Below are 7790 nucleotides of genomic sequence, written 5' to 3'. Positions count from 1 at the left end.
TCGCTCTGCCCTGGATCTCCCACCCCTCAGCCCTTGCTTCATTTTATAACCACCTTCATTGCTTTTCTTTAAAAAAAATGTTGAATTTGGTGCCCTTCCTCCTTGATCAGTTTTGGGCGCCCTTTTAGATTTCCCGGCTTAGCAGTTCAGCAGGTAGAACACTGTGCCAGTGTTCTGTAATTTGTATAAAATGTTATATGGCCTTTGGACGGCTGGGAGCTACAGACGCTATTTTTTTTTGAAAGAGGCATGGATCACAGTGGGTCAGGCAGTGATACGTAGGGATGGGGCTGGTTTGGGGAGGTTATTTGTCCTGTCCCATTCCTTCTCTGAACTACATTCAGCCTATTTTAGAACTCACCCCCTATTTTCTGGGTTCCAAATGTCAGGAAAGTGCATTTTCAGCAGTCGTTGGGTGGCCTTTGGAGGTTCGATTTGGCCACCAATTGCCGGCCCTTAATTGCTTTTCTGGTGGGTTAATTGAATAATTAGCCTGGTGAGTTAATTGAATTATCTGCCCCAGCTGTTAAGAACTTTCTCCTGCTTGTATCTACCTGCTGAGATGCCATCTGAGTGTAAATTGAAGATTTTTCTGCTTTAGGGTTCTCCTTTTCAAGGGTTTTTCACATGGACTGCGTTGGCACCTTTAGTGCCCATCCTCCCCATTTGGAGAGAGTGTTTCTCGAAACATCTGGCATGGCCATTTGGTTTTTCTTCTCAGCTGCAAGGAAAAGCAGCAAGCATCAGCGGAACATGACTGCATTTGAACAGGGATGCACACATGCTTTCTTGACGTGTCGGTGCAGCCGCATGGACCTGAGCACTGCTTATCTTTCTGCTGCCGGTTTATTTTTGTCCTTTCACGCTTCTGCCATTCTTAACATCAGATTAGAGGTCACCCGTGCCTCGTCAACTATTTCAAGGTTTCAATTGACAGTCACGGGGATTAATAGGAAACGCCACTAAAACTATGAGTCAGAGTATGCGATGGACATGAAGCAGCCAGTTGTACAGTGTTTTTTTTTTTTTTAAACCACGCTGGAGAAAAGGATTCAGAAATAAAAGTCAAAGGACCACGTGGCTTGGAATAGCAGCATCCAAAGTCTCACACACCAACCCAGCATCCAAGGGGGGAAAAAAAGGAGAGTCGCAGAGGAAACATGCAAGGGAAGTGGTCAAGTTTGGCTGGCTTTCTCCCTCAGCTGCCAAAGGAGAACAGCTGAAAGTGGATTTGGCAGAAAGCGGGATAGAGAGAAATCCAAAGTGCTGGCTTTCCCGCTGCAGCCATGGGTGTAGTGCATGATAGGCTCCGCCAGAGTTTCTCAACCTTGGCAACTGGAAGCTGTGCGGACTTCAACTTCCCCAATGCTGGCTGGGGAATTCTGGGAGTTGAAGTCCGCACAGCTTCCAGTTGCCAAGGTTGAGAAGCACTGGGCCCCGCTGTTGTAGTTGTTGCCAAAACGTAAGCCTCTGTCGCTAGCAGAAAACTTCCCGGTTGTGTGTTGGACATTTGACAACAGCAGAGAGAACCACGGGGAGTCCTTCAGTGTGAAAAAAGAAATGTCCTTTTTGGTGATCTTCCTGGCTACATGTTACAAACCACCTTCCCTGAATCTGGGGTCACCACCTCAAGGCCCCGGGCTGTAACTCCCAGCCACCATGACAGTTGGCTTTGCTGGATAGGAGCTCTGAAATCTCTCCCCCCACCCCCACCCCCCGCCCAATTTCTGAAGACCCTTGAGTTGGGAGAGGCAGTTTTAGTATTTGATGGCTGGCCAGGCCTGGCCGATAGTTACCGCTTTCCTGCTTGGCTGTGCTCACTTTGTGCTGAGGGTGAAAGAACCAAGTGAGGTGGGCATGACCAACTCTGTGTTACTTCTCTCATGCCTCCCTTTCCAAGAATGGGCCTAAGAGGTATTTAGAATCCTCCCTTATCACGGGCAAAGATACTTGAATTGCTCACCTATTACTCTGCCTAGCCCGCATTGTCTATACTTGCTAGCAGCGGCTCCCTAGGGTTTCAGACCGGATGTCCGCACGGCTTGCCTATCTCGGCAAGCGTAGGGATCGAGAAGTAGCTTTAGGAACCCGTGGACGTGGGTACTGTCCAGCTGCTGAACTCTGAATTTACTCAAAAACCTGCAGCAGGGAATCGGTCTAGAACTGCCCCTCGCCCTTGATCCTGGAAGATCCCCAGCTCCTTGAGGAAAGAAGGGGCCGCTTTCTAAAAGCCTGAAGGCTAATCGTATCCAGCTATCCATGAACCCCTGATGGGAAATCCTTGCAGCCTGCTGGCTCCAGGACTCCGTTTTTGCTTTTCCCCAAATAGGAATCCTTGCTGTTTCTGGAGTAGCATCGAGTGAGTTAGGCTTCTGAAGAGGCCGCGCTGCCAGCGTGATCTTTTGAGTACCCAGCAGGGAGACGGCATATGGGTCTTTATGCTGCTGAACGCTGAGCATTTATCGTGACGTTATGGCAAGTTATGACATCTTAACTAAGACGGAGGTATCCCCAACTGCATTACTGCTGGCGGGGTTCTCCCGCAATGCTTGCTGCATATGCCATGGGATTTAATCACTGATTTACTACTGGAGGCAGGCTACAGAAGACAGGGTGCCACCCTGTCCGTTGACCAGGAGCAGAGAGAGCAGATTTGTACCTAACCGCACCATTGATCCATCTAATCTGGCAGCCTTTTTCATCCAACTTCATTAAGTTGCTTATCACGATAAACTGAAGGCTTTCCCAGACCTGCTTACAGAGGTTGTGGTAGAGCCATGACCACTGAATTATGGGTCCTCCTAGCACTTTTGCTCCTCCACACAAAGGGAAAGTTTAATTGTATTTACTTTTATACCATTTCCTTTGTATGTATGCCACCCATTCCCAAGGCAGCCTCATTGAAACTGCTTTAATGGCAGCTGGAGTTTGGAGGCTGGGATCCTACAAGGAGATTGCAGGCGTTGAATGCGTTGGTTATTGCCTAGCCAGGCCAGATCTGCTTTGGTACAGGTAGTCCTCACTTGACAAGCATTCACCTAGCGAAGGTTTGGACTTACAACGGCACTAAAACCTGACTTACGACCAGTCCTCACACTTATGACCATTGCAACTTTCCCACAGTCATGTGATCGTGATTCAGGTGCTGGCAACTGGTTCGCATTTACAACCATCACAGCATCCCACGTTCATGTCATTGCCATTGTCGGCTTTCCCAGCCGGCTTCTGGCAAACAAAATCAATGGGTAACCGCATGATTTGCTTAACAACCACCGCAAAAACAGTCGTAAAATCAGGTCAGATTCACTTAACGGCTGCTTTGCTTAGCGACCAAAATTCAGGTCCCACTTGTGGCCGTTAAGCGAGGACTACCTGTACTAAAGAATTAAGCAGGAGTTCTGGATGCTCTGCCCCTCTGTTTCCACCTGCCCTTTCCATGTTGCCGGTGCTTACGGCTCAGCTTGGGCTTGTTGAAACCAAGCAGGGAGCAAGAAAGAAGAGAGATTTCTATCACTTCAAATATTGCAAAAAAAAAAAGGCGCTGCCAGCTGGCCAGGAATTCAGTGGCAGCTCCGCATCCTCCAGAAATCGCTAAGAATAAACAGCCAATAAAGGCTCGGTCTGGATTCCCGCATCCATTTTTGGTGTCTCTTCCTTTAACTGTGTTGCCCGCAAAAAGGGTGGGTAAAGGGGTTCTGCGCATCGAGTCTGCCTCTGCAACCCAGCGTGACCAGGGCAGGTGGGCTTTCCCTAGAGGACACAACCTGCCGGAAAGTGCGGAACGCGGGGGGAGCAGGATTTCTTTTGCTCAGGAAGCTAAATTACTCCTGGGATGATGATAAGGTTTTCCACCGAAGAGACCTTTCTACCTGCTTCCTAGTGACTTTAGATCAGTGTATCTCAACCTTGGCAACTTGAAGATGTGTGGACTTCAGCTCCCAGAATTCCCCAGCCAGGAAGTGCTGGGAAAGAAGGCTGCTTAAAATCCTGAAAAGCCCATGCTGGACTCTTGGGCTCGGTGGGTTGAGTTTGCGGGTAACCACAATGCCACACCGAGCTAGGAAAGCCACTGGATTCCTGTCCCTGCTTCCGATCAAGCATAACTCATGAGCGACCTGGCGTCTCTCCTGTTTCGTGTTATGGAAAATAAACCCCGACGCTAACTGAGCTTGGGACTAAAAACCAGGAAATCTGGCTCCAATGACACTTTACGTCCAGGACTTCTGAACTTCCATGCTGTTTTGTTTTTGTTTTTTCCCCCGATTAGGCCTTGTCCTAGATGGGGGCATGCAGGGCATTCAGGAAACGCTCTGCTGGCAGCAGCATCTGTAAGCTGCTTTGGAAATTCTGAGAAACTGCCTTGAAAAGGCTCAGCTTGGCTTTCCTTTGAAAGGCGCAGGTGGGAAACTAGCGCGTGTCTACAGCTGGTCCGAAAGTGACACTGTTCGAGGAGGAGGGGGAGGGATGGAAGGGAAGAGGAGGCTATTCACACCCAATTGTGGTTTGTGATACGAATCTTGGTTTATTTGGAGTCACTTGCCACGCGGTGCCATGTTCCATCGACAGAACTGGCAGCAGGAGGCGTTTAGGATTCAGACCGGAGTTTTTCGCAGCTCTGCCTGGAGAGATTGGGGTTCTGACTTGCAGCATCTGCTTGCTAAGCACCGTGGCAAGGGCATCGGTTGGGAACGGCGATGGTTCAGGTGTCCAGCCGTGTGTTTGGCAAGTTAGCTGTATAAACCCCGGATATTCAGGATGTGGGATGAAAAAGGAAGAGAAGCTGGCATCTTTTCCGGCTCCTGCACTGCACAGCTGATGGTGCAGGCCCTGCTGAGTGTCCTGGATCCCCTTCCTGAGGAGCGAGGCCACGCGCGCCTAAATTGGCACAAACTGACCCCTGGTGGGTGGCTACGGAGTGTAGGTGAGGGATAAAAAAATGTGTCTCGTGCAAGCCTTTGTGTGTGTCAGCCGTTCCCAGCAAGAGCAAGAAATGGCTTTTGTCACAAGTCCATGGCGAAGAATGTGCAGGGGCAGGCCATGGGGTCTGCACATACTTCTGTCTGCCCCCTTTTTTTTTTTTGGCAGAGAGTGGATAGGGGCCCCTTCTGGGCACACAGCTCAGCTCCCGCAGCCGAGAACTTGCTGTTGTGTTGTTCGGCAGCCAAAAAGTTCCAGCCGGACCTCATCTGGAGCCTCTTCCAGTGACCGCATCACTCCCCCGTCCCACCATGGCTGTGGCAGAAGCAGCCCGCCTCCAGCACTCGCCTGCACCCCCCACCCGCTTCCTAACCTTTCCCCTCTCGCCGAGAGAGAAACATGAGGCCCTCGGAGGAGAAACGCGTTCCACCAGGCGTTGCAAAAATTAGCCAAACGTTCGGAAAGTCAGGCAGTTGGTCTGTTGGGCGCCTCCTTGCCTGCCCCGGTTGACAGGGCAGCTCCCCAGGATTTGTGGCAGGGTATTTCCCAGCTCTAGAGTTCCTGGGAGGTTTTGCAAGAACACCTTTTCTTAGGATGACGTTGCAGAGGGCGGAACGCCAGTTCCCGGCATCCCTTCCCGCAAAGAGGCTTTGGGGCCAGAACGTTTTCACGATAGGCACTGAATGTTGGGCGCAGGAAGACGTTTTCCCATCCTTACCTGTTCTGGACCAGGATCTGGGCTCTAGATTGGTAGCGTGTCTCCTGCTGACCACCAGTTGCCTCTGGCATCTTTATTTGCTATAAGCGTAAGCAGCAGTTGTCTTCAGTTGGATGAGAGGTCTGTGTGAAAGTTTGTCACTGAGAATAACAGGCACAGAGAAACGGATCTCTGCAGAGATGCTCCAAGCAGGGCATTAGCAAGGCCCCTCAAACTTGGAGACCCCAACTGGGACAACCACGCTTGGTTATAGGGACACAGTGCCCTTAGGAGCCGGCGTGGGACTGCACGAGTGGAAGGAAGGAGGGCCAAGTCCTAAAGAGAAGGTGGGCACACCGGCCAGCAGAAAAGGGGCTTGTACGAAGGAGGCTCGGAGGATCCTGTTCCTTCCCTGCTCGTTTCTGAAGACAATGTTGAGAGAGGAGAGTGCAAGGGAGGGTCTCTCTGAGAGAGTGGGAGAAGAGATGTGGACAGAAGCAGAGGCTCACAGAGGGAGTTTAAGCGGGGAATCTGCTCCTCCAGATGTTGCAGAGTCCTGCCCCAGCTGGCAGGAAGGATGGGAGTCACCATCAGCGCCAAGGAGCCTGCGGGTTCTCCACCCTTACCTGCATGGCAGCCAGGGATGGGCAAAGCAACACGGATTGGGAAATTCCAAATTCAGGGCACGGGAGGAAATATTTTGTCTTGTCGCTGCATTGCCAAAGCAGTTGCAGTGACCAGCCGCTCAGAAAGGGGGGGAAATGCCTTTCTTAGTTGCACGCTCTCCTGCCCTCTTCCTCTGCTTGCGTCCAAGTGAGAATTGATAGGTAGACTGAATTGCCTCCCTCTTCGTGACGTCCGTCATGGGGTTTGTGCAGCGCGGCTGAGGGACCGGAGCTTCGGGGGGAGAAATGAAAGCCTGCCTCCTATCATGCCCTCAACTGTTGAAAAACCACAAAGCACCAAGTCACACGGCCTTCAAAGCAGGTCTGAGCAATGTAGGAAAGAGACCTTGCAGAGCTTCAGGATTGGATGGGCCACTGAAGCCAGGGAGAACACCCCGTTTCCTTACAGGCATCGAAATTAAAAGTAGGGTATCTCTGCAGGGTGGGGTGTCAGTGGGCACAGGGCCGCTCCCCTGTTCTTAAAAGCTGCAATGCCGTTGTGCCCCAGTCCCCATCATCCCCAGCCAGCATGGCTGGAGGGCACCAGGCCAGTTGCTTCGCTGACCATCTGCCTGTGGCTGATCTCTAGCAAGAAGGCAGGGGGCAGCGGGGAGCTGTCTAAGCTTCAGAACCTGAGCATTCAGCTGCTCTCTTGCTTTGCCCTCTTTCCAAAACAACGTCGCAGCTTTCCAGGCTTTCTCAGGGAACGGCTTGAGAAATGGCAACCGTATGCAATAAATGCTCGCCGCAGTGGAAAACCCAAAGCAGGAGCTGATTTATACCGCCGGAAGCGAGCCCGCCATACAGAATGCAGATAGGCTGTTGCTGCATCAGGCTTATGAGTCAGGGCAGTAAGAGGGGCTGTGTGTTTATAAAGTGGTTAGAAAGAACTCCCCTGTTGGAGAAAAAGCACTCTGCATATATAAAAGGCACTTGGATGCATCAGCCCTTGTTGCTGACGAAATCTGGGAGCAGGGTTGGGGGTGCCCAGGAGCATGTGCAGAGTGTTCTCTGTCCATGATGATTTCACATCAGATTGCAGTTGACTTTAGCACTGAAATCTAGAAGTATGAGGCATTTGGGGGTAGCTAAACTGGAGGGACCCCTTCACCAAATTTCACCAGGAAGAGAAAAAAAGTTTCTACTGGTTTCTCCAAAGTGAGCTTTACCATTCTTAGGAACTAAGCAAGACAGCTTCTTCCTCTCTCTCTGCCTGTCCCAATTGTTTAGTGCTGGTGTTTCAGATAAGACCAGCCCCTGCAGCAAAGAGAAAAATAATACATTTTTTTTTCTTTTTAAAAAAAGCAGATTTCAGAACTTTTGGACACTACAGGTAGTCTTCGTTTAGCGATTGCCTTGTTTAGCGACCATTCGCAGTTATGATGGTGATGAAGAAGTAACTTCGCGGCCAGTCCTCGCATTTATGACCTTCGCAGGTCTGTAAGGCAAAGGAGAGCTGAAGTAAGATCATAAGCACAGTTGCGGTTTCACTTAGCAACTGCTTTACTTAG

This window comes from Candoia aspera, chromosome 18, assembly GCF_035149785.1.
Source record: "Candoia aspera isolate rCanAsp1 chromosome 18, rCanAsp1.hap2, whole genome shotgun sequence".
NCBI classification, from domain to species: Eukaryota; Metazoa; Chordata; class Lepidosauria; order Squamata; family Boidae; genus Candoia; species Candoia aspera.
This window is presented reverse-complemented; position numbering follows the sequence as displayed.